Consider the following 27,119-nt stretch of genomic DNA (forward strand, 5'->3'; position numbering starts at 1 on the left):
TGTATTTGTCAACATTTAATTACCCACTTTGTAAAACCTAAATTAATGTTTTATAGGAAAAATCAAACCATGATGTTTCTGAAGAGGAGCATGTTAAGACTTTTATTGCTGTTATTTTCTTCCAGCAGAGCCTAATATCTAAATGACATAGACTTAAACCACTTCCAAAAGCTTTTGACTTGAGCTGGATATGCCAACCATTTTTCCAACAATCTTTTCCTTCCACACCTATATTTTTTCCTGTCATGTGGAATATACTATGTTTGGTATTAATTTTCTGTAATTCTTTGGGTAAAAAGGTCAACAACCTTTTTATCCTGCTATCTTTTCTTCTGAGCACCATCCTTTGTACCTGGCTAATGACTTGAAGTAGTATGAAAATTTAAGCAGTTAATGTCTGCTCCCAATGTTTCTCAAGAGTCCTTTTGGTTTTAGACACCCACACACAGTCTCTTTTTGTAAAAAGAGGTATTTTTCCTTTAATCCCCCATACACTGTTTGCTAAATCCTCAGTGAGCTGAGGGGTTTACACCAGCAGGATGGATACACATGGATACTCTGAAAGCTGCCATTAGAGCAAATCATAAATTGGCTAACAGAAAGGTAAAGGTGCATTGAGTTCTAAAATACCTCCACATCTTGGAACTTAGAGTTCCCCTAAAACACTCTGTTACTGCAGCTTTGACTTTGCTATCAGTAACAAAACTACAAACATTATGTTACCTCAACAAACAGCTGGAAAACCTGTTGGGAAAATTCTTTAAGCCTCTCAGTCTGTAATGTCTGAATTTCACTTCTTTCAGCAACAAATTCATTGCAAGACCTCTGAGCCTTCATTGTCCATCTCATCTGTTGATCCTAAACCCAGGAACATTTTGTATATACACACACATATATATCTCACATATGCCATTGCAGCCAGAAGAAAAGGGAGCAGGAGGTTCTCTGTACAGCTTGAGGAACTGAAAGGACATTTGGGACTTTGTTTGCTTTGATCCTGCAAGGAAGGACCAGTCAGTGGCTTAATATTGAGTCAGGAGGATTTGGGGCTGTTGTTTGTCTCGATTGGAAAGAAAGGGAATTTAGGATTTGCTTGGACTAAGCACTTGTCCAAAACCTTTACTTTTCACACAAACTTCACACAAAAGGAAAGTGGTGGTTAGGAAAGTGGACCTGCTCAACTTCTGGAGCAGATTTCACTTAATGATGCTGAGATGTCAGCATTACCTCTTATGATTGTCTAATTCTTTCCATTAAATGTTATTGTTTTCCTCTGTCCATAATTCTGCCAAGTTTCTATGACTTGGGATAAATTTTTTTGCTTGCACTCAGCCAGTCCCTGAATACTGGTAAAGAGAGGCAAGACTTCCCAGAGAATGATGTTGGAAAAGGCTCTTGTGATCCCTTTCAGCTTTTTTAATATAAATCTTCACCATTTTTATGGATTTGAGCAGGTATTCAGTTTGTCATGAGACATGATCTGGGAATAGGAGGGGCTCTTTTTGCCCCATGAGACTGTGTATGGATCAGAACAAGACAAGAAGAACATCACTACTTTTTTCTGTCATAGGCCTGGTCTATCAAAAATGGTGACTCATCTTAGGTGTCTCAGATTTTGCTTCTCTGATTTGAGACATGTGGAGGAAGTTGGGAACCAGAAAATGTTTTAAGAGAGTCACTTACTATTTTTTAAATCTTTATTTAAATATAAAAATATATTTAAATATATTAAATATAAAAATATGTATTTAAGGTAAAAGTAAACTTTTCCAAAATATTCCTGCATCCTATTTCCTTCTCGGCTGCAATATTTTAATTCCATTTTTGATGTAGGAATTGACCTACCTATTTAGCTTTTTCCTCTAGCCATTTTTATTTTATTTTTATATGTATGTATTTTATGCTGTGAGAAAAGAACCTGTCTTCAGGTTCCAGTTACATCTCCAATTACATAGAAGGATTTATCTCTGTACATGTGCTTATTTAAAATTAAGTGTCCTAAAGTACTTAATGAGATTGCTTTTAAAATAATCCTAAATATGCCTATCTTAATACTTGAGGATAAGAAACCTTAATTCTTCCTGTTCATGTATTTGTCCTGAAAGTAGAACTTCTTAAAAAGTGAGAGAAATGTTGTTGGGCTTGCTAAGGAATCAGCTTTCCAAATCCCAGCTGAACTCTGACAGGAAAAATAAAAACATAAAATATCCTCTACAAGTTGGTCTGAATCAGTATATTTATTTATTTATTTCTGCATGAGAAAACTGACTTTAAAACTAGCATTTTGCCTTTGACTATATCATCTTAAACATAAGATATAGTCATATTCTTAAGCATAGCAAAAGCCATGCTTAGGCTGGGAAAAGAAGGATTGCAATTATGTAAATCTTTCAATCCTATGTAAATACAGCCTATCTACAGAAGCTTGTTAAATCTCTCTCACTTGCAGAAGTGGTGCTCATCAAGCCAGGAAACATTATATATGTTTTCTGCAAATATAGCATTATGACCAAGCTCAAAATAAAACTCACAATTCAAACTCTGGCTATTGGATATGAATCTATTAAAGATGTCACAAATTATTCAGGGTAAACATAAACAATAATATTCAATGTTTGTTGTTTGAAATTTTCAAATAAATCTGAAGTACTACAAATATTCAGTGGACACAAAAGAAGAAATTTCATCGTGTAACTAGTAACTGTTAATTATTTTTCTCCATGAAATAAAAAGAACACCTGAAACTTTTGCTGATCTTGGTTAAAGGTATTTTAAGCTTTATAAAACTTTTTAGGGAGGGGGAATTTTCATAGCAAGTAAGATAGAAAACTAGTTCTGAGACTTTCCTTACACCACTGTGTTGAGAAAGCCTCAAAAAATGCACAAGAAGTATTTTAATTGTACTATTTTGTACATCACCTCCCTTCTGGGAACTTTACAGGTTCTCTTCAGGCTCTCTCTCTCTGGCTGCTGACCTGACAGAAATGTTTATACTTTGGATGCTTCAGAGCTGCCATTCTTCAAAATTGCCTGTAGCTCTATTTACTCAGTTCTGCATGCAAGCAGAAGACAGACTCTAATTTTCACCCTGCTATGTGTACATTTGCTTGTTGTTTGTATTTGTTGTACTTCTATTCTGGGCTTTCATCCAATACCTTTTATTAACATTTTTTTCTTGGCTGTCTTTCCCATTTCACATCCTATTTTTAATTTATTTTTATTTTTAACTTATTTCAACACTTGTAGTTTTTTTTTTTAGCACATCCTGCAGTCTTTTTCACTGTTTACTGGAGCTGTTTCCTTCACAGCATTCCTCAGTAAAGTCTCCATGTCTCAATAACAATGTTCCATTTAAGCTCTCTAAAGAAATTTTTTTTGCATCATCATCCACTGACATAAGATCTCCCTGTCCTAAACTTTGAAATGGAGTGTATTCAGCTTAAAAGTCCTTTCTTGGCCAGGGATTTAGTTTGCATGGAACAGAAATGAGGTGCTAAGCTTCTTCAGTGGAGCCTTTTCCACCTCCTGACAGAATACTGGGAAAATGTTGCAGCTGAACCTGGAACACTGGTGATAATTTTTGTATTTGTACTACTAGTCTGAAAAGTCTAGTTTGGTTTCCCTTCAGATTTAGAGAGCTGGAGAGACAGATCAATCCAACATCTACACTTCTAACCACCTCTGGTTGACCTCCATCTTCTATTAGGGTCTCATTCCATTTCCTCATGGACTAGGAAGAAGCCATAGGGGTTTGGAACCCTGTGAACTGGCAGGCTTTGGCAAACAGGCACAGGAAGATGTGAGCTGCCTGTGTGCTGGGGGCTGTCTCATCCTGACACGTGTCTAACAAACCCTTCTTCACAGAGCTGTGCTTCTCGAGAGGCAGCAGCCATGGAGGTTGCTGTCCTCCCAGAATCATTGTCCTTGAGACCTGAGCTGCTCAGCCACCTTTTTATGCCCTGGAGGTATTTCCATGGGTGGGAAGGTGCAGATACTGATACAGCTCAGGTTCCCCTTCTGCCCCAAATCCCTGCTTCAGCTGCCATGGGATTCTGACTTGCAGAAGCTGTGTCAGATGCCTGGCCAAACCTAGGTCTGCCCAATTCCAGCATTACTGGGTCTTTTGATGTCAATTCACTCTTAATGTTTAATTAGGACCCCCAAATCATCTCGGTGTCCAACATCAGCCATGCCTGCTTCAGTCTGGTGGGATCCACTCTGTGCACTAGGAGCACTGGGCAACAAGGGGGCTTTTCATTCACTTTCTCTCTGTCTCTTCAGATAACAAAAGTAAAACAAGTCAAGAGGATAAGGGAACATGTCAAGGGAAGGTTTTGGAGCACGTCAAGTACAAAGAGTTGAACAGCATGCATTCAGTAACCACAAGAATCTAAAGCAGCTGGTAACAAACTCATGGTTTCCAGTCACTGAAATGTATGTGAGAAAGGTAAAGATACATGTTTTTAAGAAAATTATATAATTGTGCCACAGGAATTGTAGGGTATTGCCAGAGCAGGGTGTGAGAAAAATGCACAGTATGACAGAGGTCTAATACCTGACAGTCAATGAAGATGTAGCAGGGCAAATCATCATCCCAGATATAAGATGTACATCTATTTTTTCATCTTTATTTTGTGATTCCATGTGTCCTGCCTCTTGTAGGGGAGATGTTGAAACAGTCTGGGCCACCGTGGCAATGTTATCTTGCTTAGCAGTGGTTTGTCCAGTCCAGGAGAAACTTCATTGCTGCCCATCAAAAGCCTGACCAAGATTAAGGTGAAGGTATGAGCAAACTCTCTAAGTTTTAATCTGAGCAAGACAGAGCTGGTGCTGAAGAAGGAATCTGCAGGAACATGTATACCTGAGGGAAAAGAGATTTGATTTCTTGGGGAGCATCTGCCTGTTTTCCATGAAGCACTGGCAGTACAGGAGTGTTTATTACCTTCTGTGAATCTTGGGCAAGGTGTGGTGAGATAGGCATTGCCTTACTGATTTCTGGAGTGGAGTATTTCCTCTTCCTGGGGGTATCCTTGGGGCTGGCAGGGAAACCACTGGGAGGTTTTCCAGCTGAGATGTGCCATCCTGGGACCAAGCACTTGCCAGGGCTGTGTGTGCACTAGCACAGCTCTACAGCACTGCTGTGTGGAGTGCAGCAGTTAAACGGTTTGAAATCCACCTCCTTCATTTCTTCATCATCCCCAGGACAGAACAGGTCAACAGGCACTTGAAGAGGGATTCCCCAGGTTTAATTGTTCAGCAGATTCTAGCAAGACACTCTCAGTGGAAGACTCTTGACTCTGAGGTTCTCTTCCAAGGAAGCCCAGAATGGGTTCATTGACCTGTGGGGCACAGACAGGCTTTCACCTGAAGCAGAAATGGACAAGATGGTTTTGTTTTGGAATTACACACAGAGAAAGGAGAAAACCATTGAGAAGCAGTGATTTGGTGAACTTTGTGCATCAATTCTGCCCTGAGCACGTTATATATGAAATGGAAATTGAATCACTGGCAACAGAAGCTGCATATTAGCTCCCTATCTCCATTGTCTAGTTTGTTTTGAGCTCAGAGTTTTTAAAGATGGGATTCATTTGCTGTTCCCTGTATTCCTTTGCTTATGCTCCTACCACCCCTAAAGACTCAGCCTCTCAAAAGTGGAACAAAAAGCAACTGAATGTGTTATCCCCACCAGCTATTCCATTTGATTGTGTTTTGGACTGTGGCATTAAAAAGCACTCTACAGCATAAATGTTGGCAGACAAATATGTTTTCATAACCTGGGTAACCATGATGTCCCAATTTGAATAGAACATTCTGAAATCCACTACTATTTTTTGGACTCCAAATGCCAAAAAACGTCAGAAAATCCACTCCTCCTCTTCTCCCTCATATTTTTCATTATCTCAGCTTACCCATAGAAGAGTCATTCAGTATAATTTACTCTGTGATGGATAGACTGCACAAATCTGGTAACATGCTCTTCTGCTGTGGATCATCACTGAACTAGACTTGTGGGCAGAAGAATCTGAGTGTCAAGCAATGCCAGAACTTATGATCTATAATTTCATCTTCCTTTGCACTTTACAACCCAGGCTTGTAAGCAGGTGTATCTCCAGTGACTTAATTAATTTCTGACTTCACTAAAGATCTGTCAAAGAGAAATCCTGCTCTTTCACACTGGTGGGAGCTTACAAACTGCAGAAGAGAATAATCTCATGGTGATATCAATGATCAAGAATTGGAATCTAATGGAAAATAATCCATGCACTTGCCAAAATTAAGGCAGAAAATTTTATTTTCTACAAAGACAGAAATCTATGTGGAATACAGAAGTAGGCTGGTGATTTTTCTATCTATTTTTTATTTTATCTGAAATTTTATTTAAATTATTTCAACTGGCTTTGGTAAAGAGTACAGACTCTTTGAGAACTCCTGGGCTACAGTTGAATTGAAGAGCTAAATAGTGTTTCCAGGCTCCTAGGCTGGGATGTAAATTAACTGCATTTTAAGTCTGTGTTGGAGTGAGGTATATGAGCCTATTGTAACGTTGCTTCTTCTCTAGCAAAGCAACTTTTGTGTTTGGGCTAAAGAGGAGCTGCACCACATTCTATGAGATGCCCTCTGCAGACAAGAGGTATACAGCCAGGATTCAGACTTTGCCAAAGCAAACAAGGGCAGAGATGCAAGTTGTGGCTGTGTTATTCATGTCATGGTAATGAGAAAATTAAGTTGTTTTCAAATTCAGTAACTTAAAGCAGTTTGAGAGGTGGGCTTAAGAAAGAATTAGGAAGGGACAGAACACTGAATTACTTTATTAATTATTTTGGATTAGCAGGTACTGCCAACTATCATGCCAGCAATATTGCTTTACATTTATAAAACAGTTCAGATTTTACATGCCACAATACAAAGGTGTACATGCAGGGGCTCTGACACCTTATGCAGGGAAAGGCATGGTATGTACAAGTCAGAATGTCCCCAGATTGCTTGTATCTGTAAATTTCCTTTTGCACTGGAACTCCAGCTTGCCAAGATTCCCCCAAAGCCTCATGAAGGAATGAGGCTACAGAGGTTTGGTTCTGGATTTCAGCAGCTCCTGGCTCTGTAATCTCTACTGATGCCTGTTCTTGGAGCAATTTGCATTCCTAAGTGATTAAGGGATGCTTTGTCCTTCAGGTTTTATAGGTCGTTTCATTATTGGAAGCTTGCAATATTTTTGCCAGACTTTCTTGCCTTTTTTTTCTTTCTCTCTTTCTCAAAAACAATAAACCCAACTAAAACCAAACCTGATCTTTTTATCTAGTACCTTAGAAGAGTCATTGGTGAGATGAGAAGCTTTAATGGAGCTGTTTATTGTAGTTCAAATAATCTCTAGCAGCATCTTCCTGGAGCTATAACAATGGAAGGGTATTTTATAGCTTTGAGCATAATAGTGTCATATGGGAAAAAAGAAAACCTTATTGTCTCAAACTCTTTATCAGACTTAAAGAGCACACTAGAGAGACATTTTTATATATATTTAACTCAATACTTAATAAGAACAGAAATAGACCAAAGAACAATCTTTACTTAAATTACTGAGCCTCCTGGACTTCTTACCTCTTTGTGTTTGAATGCATGCAGACAGTTTGAAAACAAGCCACCACTCCTGACAAGACTAATTATTTTAATCTTTGTCCTGGAAACACACTGCATTTACTCTTTGGTTGTGGAGGAGCCAATCGGGAAACACTGGCAGCTCAAGTTTTCTTTTCAAGAAAAAGCCCCATGTCCAGTACACTGGTCCTTGGCAGGAGCCCATTGGACACCTGTGCTCCCAAACCTGGCCTGCTAGAAGTGCTCACTACAGATGTCAGAGCTCTTTTGTTGACTTCCTATTAGGCACCACTTAATGGATGTGAGCCGAACACAGCTTTGCCTAAGCACTTATCAATAGACAGCAAACATTCTTCTTTCCATGGGCAAAGGGTCAAACTGTTTTGCCTGGCTATAAAGCTGTGCCAGATAATTGCTGGTGATTAGCAATTTTAATTACCAGGTGCTAGGGGTCGTTTCTTGTGGAGCTTTTTTTGCTGCTGTTGTAATTGGGCAGGCTGTCAATAGGTATGGCTTATTGTACACATGGTGTGTATTTGCAGATACACTGAGCATCCTTTTAAAGCAGGTAAAATAAAGTCAGTGGCATAACTTGCTTCTGTTTGCATCTGATCAGCTGCATAGTGCTCCAACAGGTTTTGTGATAAAACTTGTCTGACACAGGAATCTTTAATACAAATTGCTAAAGCAGCCTTTAATCCTCTTGTAAACACTTGTATGTACTATTGTTATTGAAGAGAGGCAATGATTTTAAAGTCTTTTCCTGCTACATTGGTCAAGTTGGAACTAAGCTTGTCAAACATGTTCTACCTCATTGGTTTTGCATGCAGACTTTTAGGGGGTTTTCATAGAATCACAAAACCAATGGCACAAAGAGCAGCAAACTAATCTTTTCCCATATTCGGCAACAAAATAGGTTCAAAATAAAAGTGACACAAAAGACTTCTCTGATCTTCCTCACAACAGAGAGAAAGTAAGCAACCACAATACTTCAGTATCTGTTTTTACTAAAATTTCCATGTATTTCCTTTTACCTACATTATTCTATAGCACAATCCTTGCAGACCTACTGAAGGTCTCTGAAAGCTGAATGTACTGCTTACTAATCTACTTGGGTGAGAAGAATAGGCTTGTTCTTCAAGGCAATAAAAAAGAATTAATACCTCTGCAGTACAGAGTTCTAACACTGATTTTATTTGTTCTGCAGTAATATCTTGTCATCTCCCAGCTCCCATCATGGCTTTGTTTTTTCCATTGATAATTTGAAGAGGTGTGAAACTGTAGTGCCAGGTCTTTTTTTGGGTCAAAAATTGAAGGTGTCTTAATGCTTGAGATTGCTATATTGGTGCTTATGAATTTTTTCAATATGGCATACTGTGCAGCTACAGATTATCCATACTGGTTCACATTCTGCCACTAGTTAATCAGAGCTTTTGCATCATTGAAACCAGCACTAAAAATATTAAAAAAGAAAAAAAGAAAAAAAAGAAAAAAAGAAAAAAAAAGAAAAAACAGAAGAAAGTAGTTAAATAGTGCATGTGGAAAGATGTCTCTGGGGAAGGATGCCCCTGGGGAGGAGGATGCAGTTCCCAGGGTGCTCTCATCCCATGTTTCCATGACACAGCTACACCCTGTGAAAAACACAGAGCTTTCTCCTTTCTGCTAACTCCAACATCTGTGGACAAGCTGCAAAACCCTAGTCCTGACAATACTACCAAAAAAGTAACAAACAATCAAGATTCCTGAGAAGTGGGGCAGCCTGGAGCAGAACTTGATTTCCTAAAATCAGACTTTGAGCAGTGGGAGATGTTAGGCCCTGGTAGCAGATGCATCCATCAGGGGCAAAAATTGTTGGTCACAGGACTAACACATAATCAGGGTGAGTTGATCAGTTTTCACAAACAACTTTTGTATCCAAGCCTGAAATCTGATCTTTTCTGTATAAACAAATTTCTTAGCTCAGGTATGATGACAGTTATACTTCCCTCTATATCTTCTGCTGGAAATAGACCATTTTTCTTCCTACACTGTATTCTTGTTTGCCTAAAATCACAGGCTGAAGGGAAAGGTTCTTGATGTTGAAAACCACTGATGCCAGTTTATTTTGATTTCAACATGGACTCATATTCCCTCTTTTTCCTGTCTCCTGATAAGATGCAGAAATCAACACAAGACTGTCTGCACCTGCTGCCACAAGAAGTTCACAAAACAGGTGTTTTCCTACCTCTGTACTGCGTTGATTCTGGCTGGATGCCAGGCACACACTAAAGCTCCTCTATCCCTCCCCTCTGCAACAGGATGGGGAGAGAAAATACAGTGAGGGATAAGGGCCAGGAGAGATCACTCACCAGATGCTGACAGGGGCAAAACAGACTCAGATCGGGGATTTGTACTGAAGTTATTACTAACAAAATCAGAGCAGGATAAAGAGAAGTAACATCAGTCTTAAAAAGAGCTTTCCTCACCCTTCCCTCCTTCCAGCTCTGGCTCCTCCCCTCAGCAGCAGAGGCAGATGGAGAGGAGAAGATTACTGTCAGCTCATCACAAGCTGTTCCTGCTGTTGCTCAGGGAGGGGAGTCCTTCCACTGCCCCACCATGGGGTCCCTCCCATGGGAGACATTTCTCCAACGTGAATCCACCCCACAGACCATGGCTCTTCACAAACTGATGCAATGTGGGTCAGTCCACCCTTCCACCCTTCCTTCAGGCACAGCCTGCTCCAGCCTGGGTCACCCTCAGGGCCATGAATCCTACAAGGAGCCCTGCTCCAGCATGGGCTTCTCTCTCCATGGGGCTGCAGGTGGATCTCTGTGGTGTTCATGGGCTGCAGGTGGATCTCTGTGGTGTTCTCTGCACTGCAGGTGGATCTCTGTGGTGTCCATGGGCTGCAGGTGGATCTCTGTGGTGTTTCCTGGGCTGTAGGTTGATCTCTCTCTGTGGTGTCCATGGGCTCCAGGTGGATCTCTGTGGTGTTCATGGGCTGTAGGTTGATCTCTGTGGTGTTCTCTGCACTGCAGGTGGATCTCTGTGGTGTCCATGGGCTGCAGGTGGATCTCTGTGGTGTTTCCTGGGCTGTAGGTTGATCTCTGTGGTGTTTCCTGGGCTGTAGGTTGATCTCTGTGGTGTCCATGGGCTCCAGGTGGATCTCTGTGGTGTTCCCTGGGCTGCAGGGGCAGAGCTGTCTCACCAGGGGCTGCAGGGGAACCTCAGCTCCATCTCCCTGCCCCTCCATCTGCACCAACCTTGGTGTCTGCAGGGTTGTTCTTCCCACATACTCTCACTCTTCTCTTCTCTGAGCACAATTACAGCTGCACAATAGCTTTTTCCTTCTTCTCAAAGATGCTGTCACAGAGGTGCTGCCATCATCTCTGATGGGCTCAGCCTTGACCAGCAGCACATCCTGCACTGAGCTGGCTGGCACTGGCTCTGCTGGACATGAAGGAGGCTTCTGGCAGCTTCTCACAGCAGCCACCTCTAGAGCCCCCTGCTATGAAAACTTGGCCATGCAAACCCAAAACTCCAGAATGCCCCGAAAAGCCAAGAGAAATACTTATTTATCTGAACTCATTCATCCCAAACACCTTATGAGATGATCACAACCTGTCTCCAAAGCCTCAGGCTTCAGCCTCAAGTAAATGCAAATGCCAGTAGATGGTATCCCTTCCAGATACAAAGCAATAGATGGGAATCTGCATGTGAGTGTAACAGCAGGTTTGCTCTCTCTCACTGTTTGTGTGGCAACATGGAGCTGCAAAGGCCTGAGATGAGAATTCAGCTGCATTCATACTGCAATTCCTGAAGAGACTAGATTATGGATAGAGTTTAAGCCTTAACTTCGAATTGCCTTGCTTTTATGGATTGAAGTTAGACCCATACAACAGTATTTGAACAAAGACTCTGGTACTTTGTTGACATTAGTTACCTACTGTGACACACAGCACATGGCAGTTTCAGTTTTGTGTGCTGTTAAATGCAGGTATTGTACACCTGAATTATAATCTTGCTGTGATAATATGCCTCTATTGATTCAACAAAACAAGTTGTCTATTTTGTCTTCACTCAGACATCTCTATGAAGGAAAGACTGACAATCAGAAAGGTAAATATTTTGGACTTCACAACTTGTGGCATGACAAAAAGGAGAAAAGCACAATAATTCTGAAATGAGACCTTGCAGATAGTGCCACTCCATTTGAACCGGTGAGATGAACTTCCTACAAAAAATGTTTATTATACAGCCATGTTAAAATGTAGTGAACAATCATTTTTAAAAGTACAAAGTGAAAAATTATCTATTTAGTATAAAACAGTACGTTTTTTACTGTTAAAACATACTGTTTGAAGAATAAATATGAAGGTGCAGAAATGTAAAGTGAAGCTGAATTTTAAACTTTCACAAAATGGATGGTGTCCTAATCAATGAACAATGATTTTGCACTTTTTATGAGGTTTTTGTATTTATTACTAAACTCAGATAATGTACAAGTTTTGAAGACAGAATTATATTAATAGAACACTAATTTAGTGTCTTCCATGAAAATCAAAATTTGAAAAAAAAAGTAGCTTTCTTATAAAATATTTCAGTTTCATTTTACACTGGCTTAATTTTAAAATTTTATTTCTGTACCTTCACAGTAAATGTGTTGCAGTCCTGATGGAGCTGTACCCAATAGCCTGCCCTTGGCAATGCTGATTTGAAAATACTCCTGTATTCAGAGCACGAGAGATGTACTGTTAGAAGGCTGAATTCAGCCTGGACCAGTGTTACCTGACAAGAAATACTGGAGGGCTTTAAGAAAAGACATGCAAACCCACAAAAGGTGCTGGTTTTAACCATCTCTTCTGCCCAGAATTTTTATTACAAGGGTGCTCAGTGACTGGAGGCCACACAGCAGCAGATGTGGAGGCTGCACAGCATGTCTGGCTATCCCCACTACTGCATAAAAAGGCACTTGTACAAGCCACTTGGACTCAGATTTCTGCCTGGGGTTGCCAGATTCTGGGTCCAAAAGCCAAGCAGGAGCAAGCTGGGCTAGCATTTGATTTGTACCCCCTGCCACCTCATGGGTCATCACTGAGTCATTGCAGCCTCAAGAAATACCTGTGCACAGGCTGGCTCAGTTACTGACCTTTCACTTGTACTGCACCCAGTCCCTAGGGTGCTAGTTAAGGACTTCTTTCAGTGCATATTCTTGCAGTGTTTCACTGACTTTTTCAATAACTGATGTTATTTAAGTTGCCTTAATTCAAGACTAGGTGTCCCTGTAGAACACTTGAGTGGGCAGATCAGGAGCAACAGTCCAATAGAGACATTTATAATAAGGCAATGACTCAGTAGCAGCCTTTGAATACCTCATAAAAATGATGTTCAGGTCCTGTGAAAAACTCTGCAGAGACAGAAAGAAGCCCAAGGCATGCTTAGGAAACTTAGAGGAGATGGAGTGCTGAGACTTATTTTTGTCTTAGTAAATGTCTGCTGAAGTTCACTTCTGCTCCTAAAGCTTTTCACTTCCTCATGGCTGCTGTGTACTAATGTTTGCAGAGGGAAGAGGCTTAATCATGAACTCTCCTCAGTGTGAGTGCTGGCAGCCTACTGGCAAGGACAGGTTTTTGTGAGAACCTTAAGGATGTGAGCCCACCTCTGCTGTGCCATGAGCCAGGGACATGGTAACCCATGGGAGGGCATGGGAGGCATTTTAGTTTTCATTGCTCTGTGCATCTCTCACACCATCTCAAACAGAAAGCTACTTCCAATGGAACACAAATAGTACTTATTTCCACCACTTTTTATCCCCCCATATGTGAGTTATTAACTGAAGTGCTCATGAAATAAAGTTGGGAAAAAAAACCATATTCCCAAAACTGATTGAACTGCAGTTCTTGGCCTTAAGGAATTACTCAGCAGGATGGCAGGACTGTACTTCTGTGAATGGTTGATGTGCTCTGGGTCCTGCAAGGGTGCTGAAGGAGAAAATGCTATCACCTATCATGCCAAAGGAATATAAAAATGTTCAAACACAGAGATGCAGTGAGGTGTTCAGGAGAAGACCAGGTTGTAGTGAGCTCAGTTGAATAAATTAGAGAAAGGGTTAGAGAAAAGGGAGATGACTTCTCTCTCATTCCTTATGCTGAAGGAAATGCTATTTTGTGGCTGATGAGAATACCAGCCACTGAAGTCAAGTCATTTGAGAATGGTGCCTGGGTCCACAGCAATAGAGAACTGACAGAAATTTGTTCATATACTAATAGGGCTTTCAGGGATGGGAAGAGGAAGGACAGTGTGTGGCAATCAAGGATAAAAGTAATGGGATGAAAGAGGTTAATTTTGGTAGATGTTGGTGAGAAAGATTAAAGTAAGCAAATCTAAAATGGAATAACTAGAAGATGAAGTTATCAATGTCCAACAAACGATGTCTACTTTTCTAGTCCATGTTTCTTTCCTGAAATAAGGAGCACAGATTTTTATAAACAAAAGTAATATATCAGTGACTTTTTAGAATGTTTTACTATTTGTGAGCCATAGTAATTACAAAGCAGATAAGTGGTCTATAAAAGTTGCTTTAAGATGTATACACTATTTATGTTGAAGAGAGAGTTGTAATTGTTGGACTCCTCATTGGCCTGGTCTTTATATTTTTGAAAACTGCTGATCAATTCCCTCAGTCTTCCTTTTCTGGCCATTCCATTTCCTCCAACTACTCTTTTGGTTATCCCTGATTAGGGCACATGCTTCATATAGACTCTACAATTTGAGTGCAAATCAGTCCCTGTATCAAACTTCATGCTTTAGCTGAGGCTTTATGAGCCTCAGGTAAAGCAGAAGGATTGCTCTGTATGTCTTACAGATGACCCCCTGTTTACACACACCAGTATGTTGGGATTTTTTTTGCTGCCACATGATGTGTTTGGTTGGCATTCAGTTTGTGACAGCTCCAGATCCTGCAAAGCTCTTGAGCAGTCAATCATTTTCCACTCTGTACTTAAGCAGCTGAAATGCAGAAATTAATGTGGAACTTTTAATCTGTTTTTCCTAGACAATTCCAGTTTCCCAAAGTTTATTTACAGTCTGATTCCTGTCCTCCAAATCACTTCCATCTCTTACTGGGTTAGAGTCAGATATAAATATACAAATGTTCCACCATCCAAGTAAATAATGAAAATATTGAATAAAGCCAGACACAGGATAGACTCCTGGGAAATCCCTCCCATTACATCCTTTAAATTTGATGGTTAACCACTGATAACTAATTTCCTAGCACAGCTTTCTGGACAGTTTTGCCTCCACCCTATGGCTGCTCTTTTGTTACTGTCCTACAACTGGGGGTTGTTCCTGTGAGCACATGGTCTTTTGTCAAAAATGTTTTTTTTCCTCCTCTGCCATACTTGCATGCTGGTTACCCCAGGAAAGAGCAGCAAGCACACAGGAGCTTCTCTGAGCACTCAGACAGACATTTAGTGCACTTGGGGTGCCTATGGGCAAATTTATCTCTTCATTTTGCCAGTTAACTTTATTTGGCATTCCAAAGAAATGCCCTCAGTTTTTAGGCAGGTTTTTTTTCATATACTGCCATTGTCCTCCTCAAAGGAAAGAAAGTATTTGTCCATCTGAGACTGAGCTAGTGATAAACACAAGGTTTTTTTTTTTTTCTTTTCTTAGTCCTTGATGCTTTTTTTCCCCTTAATATCAATATTCTATTAAAGGCTTTACTATCCAAAAAAAGGATGTAAAGAAAGGCTATGTGAACCCAGATAACTCAAATAGATTTTGGGTTTGAAGCTTCAAGTACAACTTTTTAACTCTGATTGCTCAGGTAAAAAATAATTCTGTGGAAAATTATAAGAAAACTTTTTGCTTGGAAAAATAATTAGTCATGTGTAATGCTAGAGGTTTTTTTTGCTCTTCAGCTCTTTTTTTAACAAACTTGCCAATAATTTCTCTGGATATTTTAAAGTTCTGAATTGAGTCCTACCCTTCATGAAATTAATGTACCCCATAAGTTAAGGACAAAACTTCTCAGAGAGGACTGAAAAAAATCATCAAAAGTGTGGATATGGTTCAGGGGTAATGGGAATTCAGAAGGTCAGAATGTTGCTGTAAACATTCAGAGCAAGTGGAAACAAAAAACTTCTAAATATTCAAAGATATACTTTCCTGGAGGTTGGATCAAGGCATTTTAACAGCTCATCTTTCACAAGAGGAGATGATGTGAGGTGAAGAGAGATGTTCTGAGACAGAGTTCAGGAATCACTCACAATTTGTAGAGCAGCCTGTATGAACACAGCCTGCTCCATGTCCCACCTTCAGAACACAAGTGTTTGTGAAATGACTTTTTATTTAGAAGCACCTCAGATCTTGAAATTGCAACATTTTAGATGTCAAAAGCCTGGATGGATAAGTGTGAAGAACATTTTTAAAAGGAATCTTTCAGATACTGAAGTTTAAATCCCACATTGAATGAATAATCCACTCTAGAAATGTGGAAAATATTTAGTGAACAGCTGGAGTGACTGCAGTCAATTAATCTCTCTTTTAACATGGGATAGAGGTCAGCAAATGCTAACTATGTTTAAGTGGGGATATGAAAATGAGTATAATCAAGAATTTTTAAAAATATAAACCATCTGATTAAAGGAAGAGAATTAGAGGATAATTTTCCAATATCAGAAGCTAAGCTGAGGGATAATTAGGAGAGCAAAAATATGAATTTTGTACCACTGAGTACATTTCAGCTATCAGCAGAACACACAATGAGGCTAACACAAGCCTTAGCTCCAGTTTTAGCAGAGAGAGGGACTGATATCCATTTTCACCCCAGGCAGTACAGTCCTTCTCTGCAGCCAGGGAAGCAGCTGCTATTCCCACTGCTGGAGAAGTGACACCTGCAAACATCCTCCTGCACATTGCTGCAAAAAGGAACAGTCAGCACTGGGACTTTAGGGCATGAACCTTCAGCTGGGCTGTGAGCACCAGTAGGATACCCCTGCCTGGCTGAAGCTCATTCCTCTCTGACATTTTTACTGTACTTTATTATGGGCTTTCCTGTTCTGCCTCCACAGTAATTTGGCCCTAAGTGAGTAATAGAGAGGTTTGCACAAAATAGCAGAGTTGTAGATCATCACCAACAAAAATAATAAAAGCACTTCTATCATCTTTAATTTCCAATCAATGAACAAATGAGGTTATTGGCTGAATAAGGGGTAGAGGATTGTCAGGCTTTTTAATTCAACCATTCTTCTGGTCTGACTCAGCTGTCAGAGCTGACTTGAAGGCAATGGTTGAGACAACACACAATCTGAGCTGTTAGAGGGCAAGGAAATCTATAGAATGAAAGCAATGATTATGACTTCCCAGGAACATTGATATGCTAAATCTGTGAGTGAGAAAGATATCTTGGATAAGACTTTTAAATAAATTCAAGATTTTTGTAGAAAAATTAGCTTTTCAGGCCCACAAGAAAAGCTTGCATTTGAAATGTTGGCTGCTTGGATACACCTCACCTACAGGAATTGTCTTGTGTGATTTTTTGGTTGCTAAGGATGCTATTGCAAACAGACAGAATTTCAATTGGAGTCTGGAGCAGGCAGCCTGCTGTTTCTGGTGGAGTGTGGAGTAGCCTGCTCTTGTTTCTTTATTATTACTTTCATAGCAAGGTATCAGTTGGCAAAGTAATCTGTCTTGGATGAGGGGTCTTCCATTTAAGGTGAGGGGATTTGGGATAGCAGCACACAAGTTAATTTATTCACCAGATTAATCTAAAAAATAAGAGCAGAGAGAGTTTCCCAAGCTCAGGATTTTTTAGGTTCAGTGCACAGAAGCTCAAAAAGGCATATTCAGACATAGCAGATCATTACTGATAGTGAAACTGGGGCAGCACAAAGCTCAGCAACAGTGTGCCCAGTGGGATGAAGGCAGCAATCATCCCCCATTCCTGGCACTGCTGAGGCCACACCTCAATTATGGGTTCAGTTTTGGGCCCCCCACTGTAAGAGGGACATTGAGGTGCTGGAATTGAGGTGTCCAGAGAAGAGCAATGGAAATGGTGGAGGTCTGGAGAGCAAATTCTCTGAGGAGCAGCTGAGAGAGTTTGTGTTGTTTAGCCTGGAGAACATGAGGCTCAGGAAAGACCTTTACAGCTACCTGGGGAGAAGCAATAGGGATATGGGTGTTGGTGTCTTCTCCCAAGAAACAAGCAATAGGACAATAGGAAATGGCCTCAAGTTGCTCCAGTGCAGGTATAGATTGGATATTAGGAAAGTCATCTCCACTGAAAGGTTGGTGGATCAAGCACTGAAACAGGCCTGATTGCAGAGATCCACCCACAGCCCATGGGATCCATGGGGATGCAGAGATCCACCCACAGCCCATGGGGATCCATGGGGATGCAGAGATCCACCCACAGCCCATGGGGATCCATGGGGGATGCAGAGATCCACCCACAGCCCATGGGGATCCATGGGATGCAGAGATCCACCCACAGCCCATGGGGATCCATGGGGATGCAGAGATCCACCCACAGCCCATGGGATCCATGGGGATGCAGAGATCCACCCACAGCCCATGGGGATCCATGGGGATGCAGAGATCCACCCACAGCCCATGGGGATCCATGGGGGATGCAGAGATCCACCCACAGCCCATGGGGATCCATGGGATGCAGAGATCCACCCACAGCCCATGGGGATCCATGGGGGATGCAGAGATCCACCCACAGCCCATGGGGATCCATGGGATGCAGAGATCCACCCACAGCCCATGGGATCCATGGGGGATGCAGAGATCCACCCACAGCCCATGGGGATCCATGGGGATGCAGAGATCCACCCACAGCCCATGGGGATCCATGGGGATGCAGAGATCCACCCACAGCCCATGGGATCCATGGGGGATGCAGATCCACCCACAGCCCATGGAGGAGCCCCATACTGGAGCTGGTGGATGCTGGAGGAGGCTGTGGTCCAGTGGGAGACCCAGTGGAGAAAGGGCCCTGCTTCAGGCTGGAGCAGCCTGTCCTTGTTGGACTGCACCCCGTGGAAGGGTGACCCACCCACAGCAGTTTTGGGAGCACTGTGTGCCCGTGGGAGGGACTCACACTGCACCAGGTGTGGTTTGGCTGCTGCTCATGAGAATGGACCCACACTGGGCAGTTCACACAGAACTGCCTCCCATGGGAGGGACCCCATGGTGCAGCAGGGGATGGACTGCTCTCCTGGAGCAGTGGAAGAAAATCTTGGTGATGAGCTGACCCAAACCCCACACTCTGTCTCCTGTGTTGTTGGTGGGAAGGAGGGAGGGGCTGGGGAGGAAAAGGTGTTTTAAGGGCTTATTTTACCTCTCATTATCCTCCTCTGATTCTGTTAGTAATAAATTCACTTTGCCACTGTAAGTTGAGCCTGTTTTGCCCTTGGAGTGTTTTCTCTCTGTCCTCATCTCAACTCCTGAACCCTTCATTTTTATTTTTTTTCTCTCTCTGCAGCTGTGGCAGGGCAGGGTGAGTGAGCAGCTCTCGTGGGTGCCTGGTGTTGGGCCAGTGTCAAACCACAACAGCAGGGAAGTGCTGGAGTCACCATCACTGGAGGTGTTGAAAAGGCATGTAAATGTGGCACTTGGGGACATTGTTCAGGTGTGGATTTGGCAGTTCTGGGTTAACAGTTGGACTTGACCTTAGATATTTTTCCTAACCTAAATAATTCGATGATTCTGAGGTCACAGGTGGGAGGAAAAATCCCAGTATGCACACTGAAATCAGGTACATTAAGTGGTGTGATGTCACAGTTATGCAGCCATCAAAACCCAGTCAGTTTTAAGCTAACTGCAATATAAGCCTAACCTTAGTGGGGATTGGCTGTGCAGGAATAATCTCAATCTCTTTTTCCAGAAGGCGTAAGAACAGATGACATCTAAACTACTGTTGTTTACAGAGGCATAGAGATGTCCTAGCTCCCATGGAGGCTTTGAAATTTTTCCCTAGCATCACTGTCACTAAAGAAGAGCTGCCTTGCTCTGTCAGCAGCTCTTAAAAAGTCCATTGAAGCAGTCCCAGTATCTGTTCTACTTCTGTTGCCCTAAAGTCAGGCAGTACATTGAGGATTATACCAAAAAAAGTATTCTTCTTACCTATGGTTTGGCAACAGGTCTTAAAAGACATTTTTAAATAAAGCTATTTAGGAGAAAATAATCAAACAGACAGGTACTCACACAGTGGCAATTCTCTCCATTTCCAAAGTCCTCTCTGGATGGCAGAAGAAGGAATGGGGGCACATGGCCAGCTGTCAGAAGCTGCTCCTGGCTGCTCCTGTGTCTTTTTGCACTGCTTTGCCCAGCACCTGCCCCCAGATTGTGCTCTGTGAGTGGCTGACAACAAGGCACACAGAGGCTATCATCACTTTTAAATATGAGAGTCACACTGTGAATTTTAAAAGTCTTAGCCTGTGGTCAGTCTCTGTGTCTTTTCTGCTCCTGCCTCTTTTCCCCATCCTTTTCTAGATATGCTGTTGAAAGTCATTCTTAAAGAAGGTTTGGTACAGGTGACAGCCCAGTCAATGACTAACCAGAGACTTCAGAGACATGGAATTATTTTTAGTTTTAAAAAAAATCCAGATAAGCTTTTATTTTCCTGTATGGGAACAGATAACCCTTGTTATTAATTTGAAATGTATGCAATTCAGTTTAAGTGGGGGGAAGGGAAATCAGAAGGAAAAGGATGCATCCTGTTAGAAAATGGAAAATACTGTATTTATCATCTTAAAAAGAACAAAAAGATCTGCAAGTTATGTGGGTTTCTGTGACAGTAATTATCCTTCTATTCAAGAATGAGTAATTACATTATTCTGCATGCTAACTTCCCCCTCCCCAGTTATGTGGCATGTGCAGGCAGGTGCACACACACATGCAATGTGCTTGTACCCTGAAAAACAAAACCAGGGTGCACTAGAAAAGGTAGTTCTGTTGTTTTCTTGAATAATGGGGATTATGGTAGTTCTTTGTTTATGCTAAACACACTGGGTGAGGGGAGGGCTTGCTGAATTCCCTTATTTCTTTTGAGGAAGCTGGGTACTTCTCTGTCTTGCCTGTGCAAGGGTTCACTCTCTTCTGTCTTCAGTGGGAAAATATTAAGTATTGATTAAGCTAGAAAACGGTTTGTGGAATGTATGTTTAAAGAGAGAGTTTTCCAAGCTCATTGCAGGATGAGTACCTGCTATAAATATTATTTCTATGTTTTGCTCGTTAAAATGTGAAAAGGTAACACTTGAATGCACAGATATATCCCAAGTATCTTTCTGGGAATTATTTTTTTAAATTATTCTTACTGGCTTACTGAATGACAGAATCATTTAGGTTGGAAGAGATATTCAAGATCATCAAGTCCAACCATTAACCCAGAACTGCCAACTCCAGGATTAAACTGTGTCCCCAAGTGCCACATTTACACTCTTTCAACACCTCCAGTGATGATGACTCCAGCACTTCCCTGAGCAGCCTGTTCCACTGACTGACAACCCTTTCCATGGAGATATTTTTCCTAATATCCAGCCTAGACCCTGGAATGACTTGAGGCCCTTTCCTCTTGCTTGTTCCTTGGGAGAAGAGACCAAGACCCAGCTCACCTCTGCTTCCCTTCAGGAACTTGTACAGAGGAAAAGTTCCCCCTGAACCTCCTTTTGCCCAGATAAAGAGCCCCAGCTCCCTCAGGCACTCCTCAGAGCATTTGTGCTCCACCCTCCACCATCTCCTTTGCCCTTCTCTGGACACTCTCCAGCACCTCAATGTCTTTGAGGTGCTGCTGACTTGCAGATCAGCAATAGACAAGGGCAGATTCTTATGAATATGGAAAATGAGAAAGGAAAAAGGGAGAGAAGGAAGGAGAGGAGAGGTGGGGAGAAGAAAAGGAAATGGAGAAGGAAAAGAGATCTAACCCACTGATCAGTGAATGCAAGCCTTGAAAGAGCCAGAGGACTGGTTCCAGGAAAAACACAAAGCAGGTACAGCTTTATGTAGGAGATCCAGTCACAAACAAGACTCTCAACTCATCAAAAGACATTTCTACATTTCTACATGTTTACATTTCTGAAGTACCATCTCCAGGAGAAAACAAGGTTTTACTTTTAGTAAGTACACAGCACATCAAGGCTGAACAATTTGTTAATGTGAACATCTGAGAGAAGAGTGATTACAGCAATAAAGGTTCTGACACACCAATTAAAGTAGTTGGGTTAGACTAAAAGAACATTGTAAAACACCCATGTGCCCAACTTTGCAGACAAAATTCATGTGACTGGGGGAGTGTGTGGCTTTGTGACACAGAATCAAGGACTGGAGGGTGGGAGCACACCTGGGTTAGTGTGAGTTTTGTTGCTGGTTTTGTCAAGGCAGGTTTAGCTGCACACACAGCCCAGGGAGCTCGTGCTCCTGGGGAGACTGGGGACAGAAGCTTCACTGTTATGTAGGTTTTAAGAGTTTTGCTAAGAAAATCTAGTGAGGGTTTTTGGACAGAAAAATTGCAGGATTTAGCTGGAATGTGAGAAATCTTTGGGTCCCTAGTTAATTATGATTTGCTTTGTTATAATAACAGAAATACTGCTAGAGAAAAGAAGACAGTTCTTGTAATAATAAGCGTAGGCACTCTTACGATTTTTTATATTTGTATTCTTACTTTTTAAAAGAAGCTACCACAAAGAACCCCAGTTCTCTCAGCCATTCCTGAGGCTTGTTCTCTAGAACCTTCCCCATCTTCACTGGTCTTCTTTGAAAACACTCCAGCACCTAAATGTGAAGTTTACCTTTAACTTGTCTTGCCTTTTTCACACACTGGCTGTGTAGAACATCTGAATCTTTGCCAGACTTGGTAGCTAGTCACAGATTAGAGTTCCCCAAGGAACTTTTGCCTGCTTTTACAGAGCTATCATTGCTTTATGCAGGGCTGTGCTTCTGAGCAGCCTCTTCTTTCATCAGTAATACACATTTCTCTATCCTACTTAAGATGCACCCCCAGCACTCATAGAACCTCAGCAGGGTCATGGATAGAGCTCAGGGGCTGAGCTAGGTATTCCCAAGGCAGAATCATCTACACACTCCAGCTGCTTAGGGAGTCTCACCCAACTTGCTCCTAAGCAGCCCTGATGTTAGAGGTCCCACTTTCACCTCTGACCTTCTGTCCAAGTGCTTCTCCATTTCTCCTGCAGTGCCACCTGTCATTCCTAACCTGAAGTTTTCCCACTGATGTTTAATCCGTGTTTTCCAGCCCTCATAGAACACATATCAATAAATATGTGTGGACAAGATGTATCAATAAAACATGAGTATTTATAATAGTCCTCTACATACTTGAAAACTGTTGCTGTATCTTCTCTAGGATAAATCCTATTTAGGATTCATCATTAGGAATCATTAGGAAGTGTGTTTAACCTCTAACACTGCTGTTTCAGGGCAATGTGCAAATAGCTCACTTTTGCCTGTAGCTGAGGGACCCAGAATCTGACACTGCTCTAGCAAGTCTTCACCAGTCCACCTAACCTACACATCCATTCTGAACCTAAATTCCTAAAATTCAGTCTCCAGAGAAAAGCAAAGCCTAGGACAGTGTTTCTACACGTAGACTGAGAAATCTGTAGATCATCAAAACTCTCTGTCACTCAGATAAATCTTTATCCACTGCTCCAGCCTCCTCTTCTCTGAGCCAAGCCACATCCACGTGTGGCAGGTCCCATGTGGTGTCCCTTTAGACCTAATTGTTATTTTTCATGTTCCTTCAGTTCCAGGCTCCAGAAGCTAGGAGAGGCTGTGCCACAGTGCCCAGAGCACTGGTTTTACAGCACAAACCCCAGCCTGTGCAGTGTCTGAGGGCTGGGGCTGTGTTTGGGAAATGGGCAGGTTGTGGCAGTGTCACCCAGCCTGTCTGCTCTCACCACTCTCCAGAGGGAATTGTCCCCTCTTGCTGTACCTGGATGCTGTTTCACAGCAAAAAAATAGAGTTTAGGAGTATGAGATATAATTTGTGAGGTCAGTTGACAGCATGGGTGTGCATTGTGCTAGGAGAAGAAGGTGCTGTTCACAGCATTTTTAGATGCAGACTCAAAAGAAATCACTGCAGGAACAATCTCATGTCATGGTAATGGTAAAAAAAAAACCAAAAAACTGTCTTAATTTTTGTCTCTGTCTCAACAGCTTAAAGTCCCCTTCAGAGAAGAACTCATCACAGCCTCCTCAACTCTTTTTTGTGGGAGTTTGATTTAACATTGGAATAATGAATTGAGATAATCAATGAAATTTCTTAGGCAAATGTTTGTTAATGCTCTGCATTTAAGACCCAACTGCATTTAAACCCCAACCCTGCATTTAAACCTAACCCGGATTTATCTTCAAACATTTATTGCCCTACAAATAATTTTGTTGTGGCAGGTTTCTTCCCAAACAGCTATTTGAATAATTAGAGAATTAATTTTCTCTCATAGTTTGCAGAAGAAAAATGCTGGGGTGTTTTTTGTTTTTTGTAATATTTGCTCTCCTGCCCAGCTATTGCACATAGTATTCTGGTAGCATTGGTTGATTATTCCTAGCCTTGAATATATTTACCAAGAAAACATTAGTTTTAACAAGTTTTCAAGTGTCTTGTAACGAGTCATTCTTTCACTTTGGTGACTGTTTCCTTTAATCATATTCATTCTATGCTGAGAAAAAGCAAAGTGAAATGAAGAGCAGAAAAATCTCTCAAACCACTCTATAAAACAAAAGGCAGGTTTCAAGTGTATATGCACTGAAAAAAATGGAGGCTTTCTGTCCCATTACAAACAACAGTACCAAAACATGTATACTCAGAGATTTAAAGAGAAAATAATATTTTCTGTGTTTTCCCACCGTGAAATGACATGTTTCACTACACTGAAAAAGAGCAGCTGAGTGTCAGTGATCAGGGTCAGTTTTCATTAGCAGCCCAAATGATAGCATAGCTTCTGCATTCAATACATTTGCAAATAAGCAAAAACTTGAGAGGAGATGCTGGCATGCTGGTCCAGGAATAGAATTCAAATGTTCCTGGCAAATAGGAGATAAACTGAAAAGGCTGGGAATATAAATAGCAATATAGCACACATCATGTCCACTTCTCCTCTTCTGCTCTGCATTAGCAAGGTATGAAATGCTGTGTCTAGCTTGGGGTGCCACATTTTAGGAAGAGTAATTGGAGGGGGAGCAGTGGAAATGGTCAGAACTCCAGAAAACAGCATCTCAAGCCTGCTTGCATTAACTGAGTGAACACTGAGGTGTGGCATAGCAGGTTTGTCAGTACATGAAAGGCTGCAGCAGGGATGGACTATATTGTTCTTGTCTAAGCTGAGAGGGAGAGAAACCACAGACTTAACACTGCATCAAATACAAATTCAGGTCAGACACAGGAAAAACCTGCCAACTCTGGAAGCAGAAATACTGGAATAACACTGGGAGACTTCATTATTACTGGAGGTATTAAAAACATGTTAAACTGACATCCATTAAAAGGGAATTGGGGTGCTTGATCTTCCTTGGGCATAGAGGACAGGTATAACCAGGATTTCAACAGTCTTGTAGTTTTACAACTGTATAAATAGTCCATCAAGATAAGGGAATCAACACCAGAGTAGAAGGTAGATCCAATCTGTTTGTCATCTACCCACCCATTTTTTCTTTCTTCCTCCTGCCCCCCAAAAGGCATTGGTGACTGGAGTATTTGAATGATCTCTCTGAACTTGTAAATGCAGAATTTTCTTTCCTGCTGCTTTCACAGACACTATGTGATGGTACAAATGTATTTTTGAGTTTCCATGTAAAACCATACAGGATAAAAATAAAATTACATTATATCTGGATCCATGAAAGCTGTGGGTGGGTGGGAGGGCTGCTGCCAAAGCTGTGATTTTAAGCTTCATGAATTGGGGAGAAATTGCAGCTCCTCAGTGAGATTGATTCCATGACTGCTCAGCTTGATAAGCTCAGCATAAGATCGGCAGGAAAAAAAATCCTAAAACCTATGGGGATTTTTTGTTTGAATAAAAGCTCCTGTTATGAAACTGTAGTACTGCTTGTTAGTAGCTTTTGCTGTTTGACACAAATGCTACCCATCAGCTGATAGCATTAGTGATTATTTATTATTTCAGCCTCTAGTTAACAAATAAAATGATAAATTTCCTCTGAAAATACCATCATACTTGGCAATGGATACTTTATTAAACTTGTTTTATGTCTTCTACAGAGACACATAAATAGAATTCAGCAATAGAAGGGTTTTTCTGCACAGTTGGGGTAGAAAAAGGGGTTGTGTACATTTACTTCATAGTTTGAGAATTCAAGGGCACAGAGGAGCTTTTGGCATTTACATCTTGGCTTTAAAGGGAACTGGGAAAGCTACACCAGGCTTCGTTGTATTTTTGCTGTAGATCTCCATTCCCTTTGCCATCTCTCCTCCCTCTTTTTAGACAGGCTTTGAAAGTCCTTACGGAGCTGATAGAGCATTGCTCTAGGAGTTTCCTCATAACCAAATCCTGTCACATGAGGATACTGCTAAGAGAAGAAAAAGCACTAACAAGTTCTAGCAATGCCAAATTACATTCAGTTCTTGTATTTTCACTTGGCATGGTAACACTTCCAAAGAGGAATTGTTTCACAATCACAACTTCTGCAGCCTGCTCATTTCCTTTCTCTTACTTAGCTGTTCAGAGACCATCAGACACCAGGCAAGCCAATAAATGTCCATCTGAGCAATTATGTAGCTTAAGCATCAAATGAGACAAATTATTTTTTTCTTGCAAGTACAATTTAAAGGGACAAACCTGATAGTATCACTAAAAATAATTCATTTGCATGGCAACTCTTTTCAGTGAACTTCAGGTATTGATTAAATTAAAGGTCTTGATTTTTAAGAAAGCTCTTCTCCTAAAATAGTCTCTCTGTCGTGACAGACATGGGACACAATTCTCTTAGACAAAACTCAGTACTTGCAGCATGATTTATGTGACATTTTCAGCAAAGTACTGAAGAATATGCTAGCTGTCCCCAGGTTACTTGGACTTAAATTTACATTGAAAGTTGTATTTATAAATAAGGAGCTTGTGCCTGCATAATTGGAAATAGAAGAAAGTCTCTTTTTAGATTTGTCACTAGAAGAAACACTGCTATGCAGAGGGATCTCAATGGCTCTTCCATGAAGGATGACTGGCAGCATAATTTAAAGTGCCTTTAATAAAGAGATTGAGAGGTTTACAGTCCTTCCCTCTTGTAAGCATTTAAAAAACAGAAATTCCTTTACACAGCACAGCAGATGTGCAAAAAGATGATTGATGCTTAATATCCGTGCTGATAGCCATGTTGCCCACAGGGAAGTCCTGAGTAAGGGATTTCTGAACTGAGCACTCTGAGGGAGGAGGAAACCTGATTTGCTAATTGGTTTTGGTGGGATACTTGTTAAAGAGGTCAAAACCAGCTGGGTCTGGTTATACGTCCTGCAGTGAATTGTAGTAATCTGCACTCTCCATCATTTGTTTCAGGGTCTGTGTGCAACG

Source organism: Oenanthe melanoleuca, chromosome 1 (assembly GCF_029582105.1).
Source record: "Oenanthe melanoleuca isolate GR-GAL-2019-014 chromosome 1, OMel1.0, whole genome shotgun sequence".
Classification (NCBI taxonomy): domain Eukaryota; kingdom Metazoa; phylum Chordata; class Aves; order Passeriformes; family Muscicapidae; genus Oenanthe; species Oenanthe melanoleuca.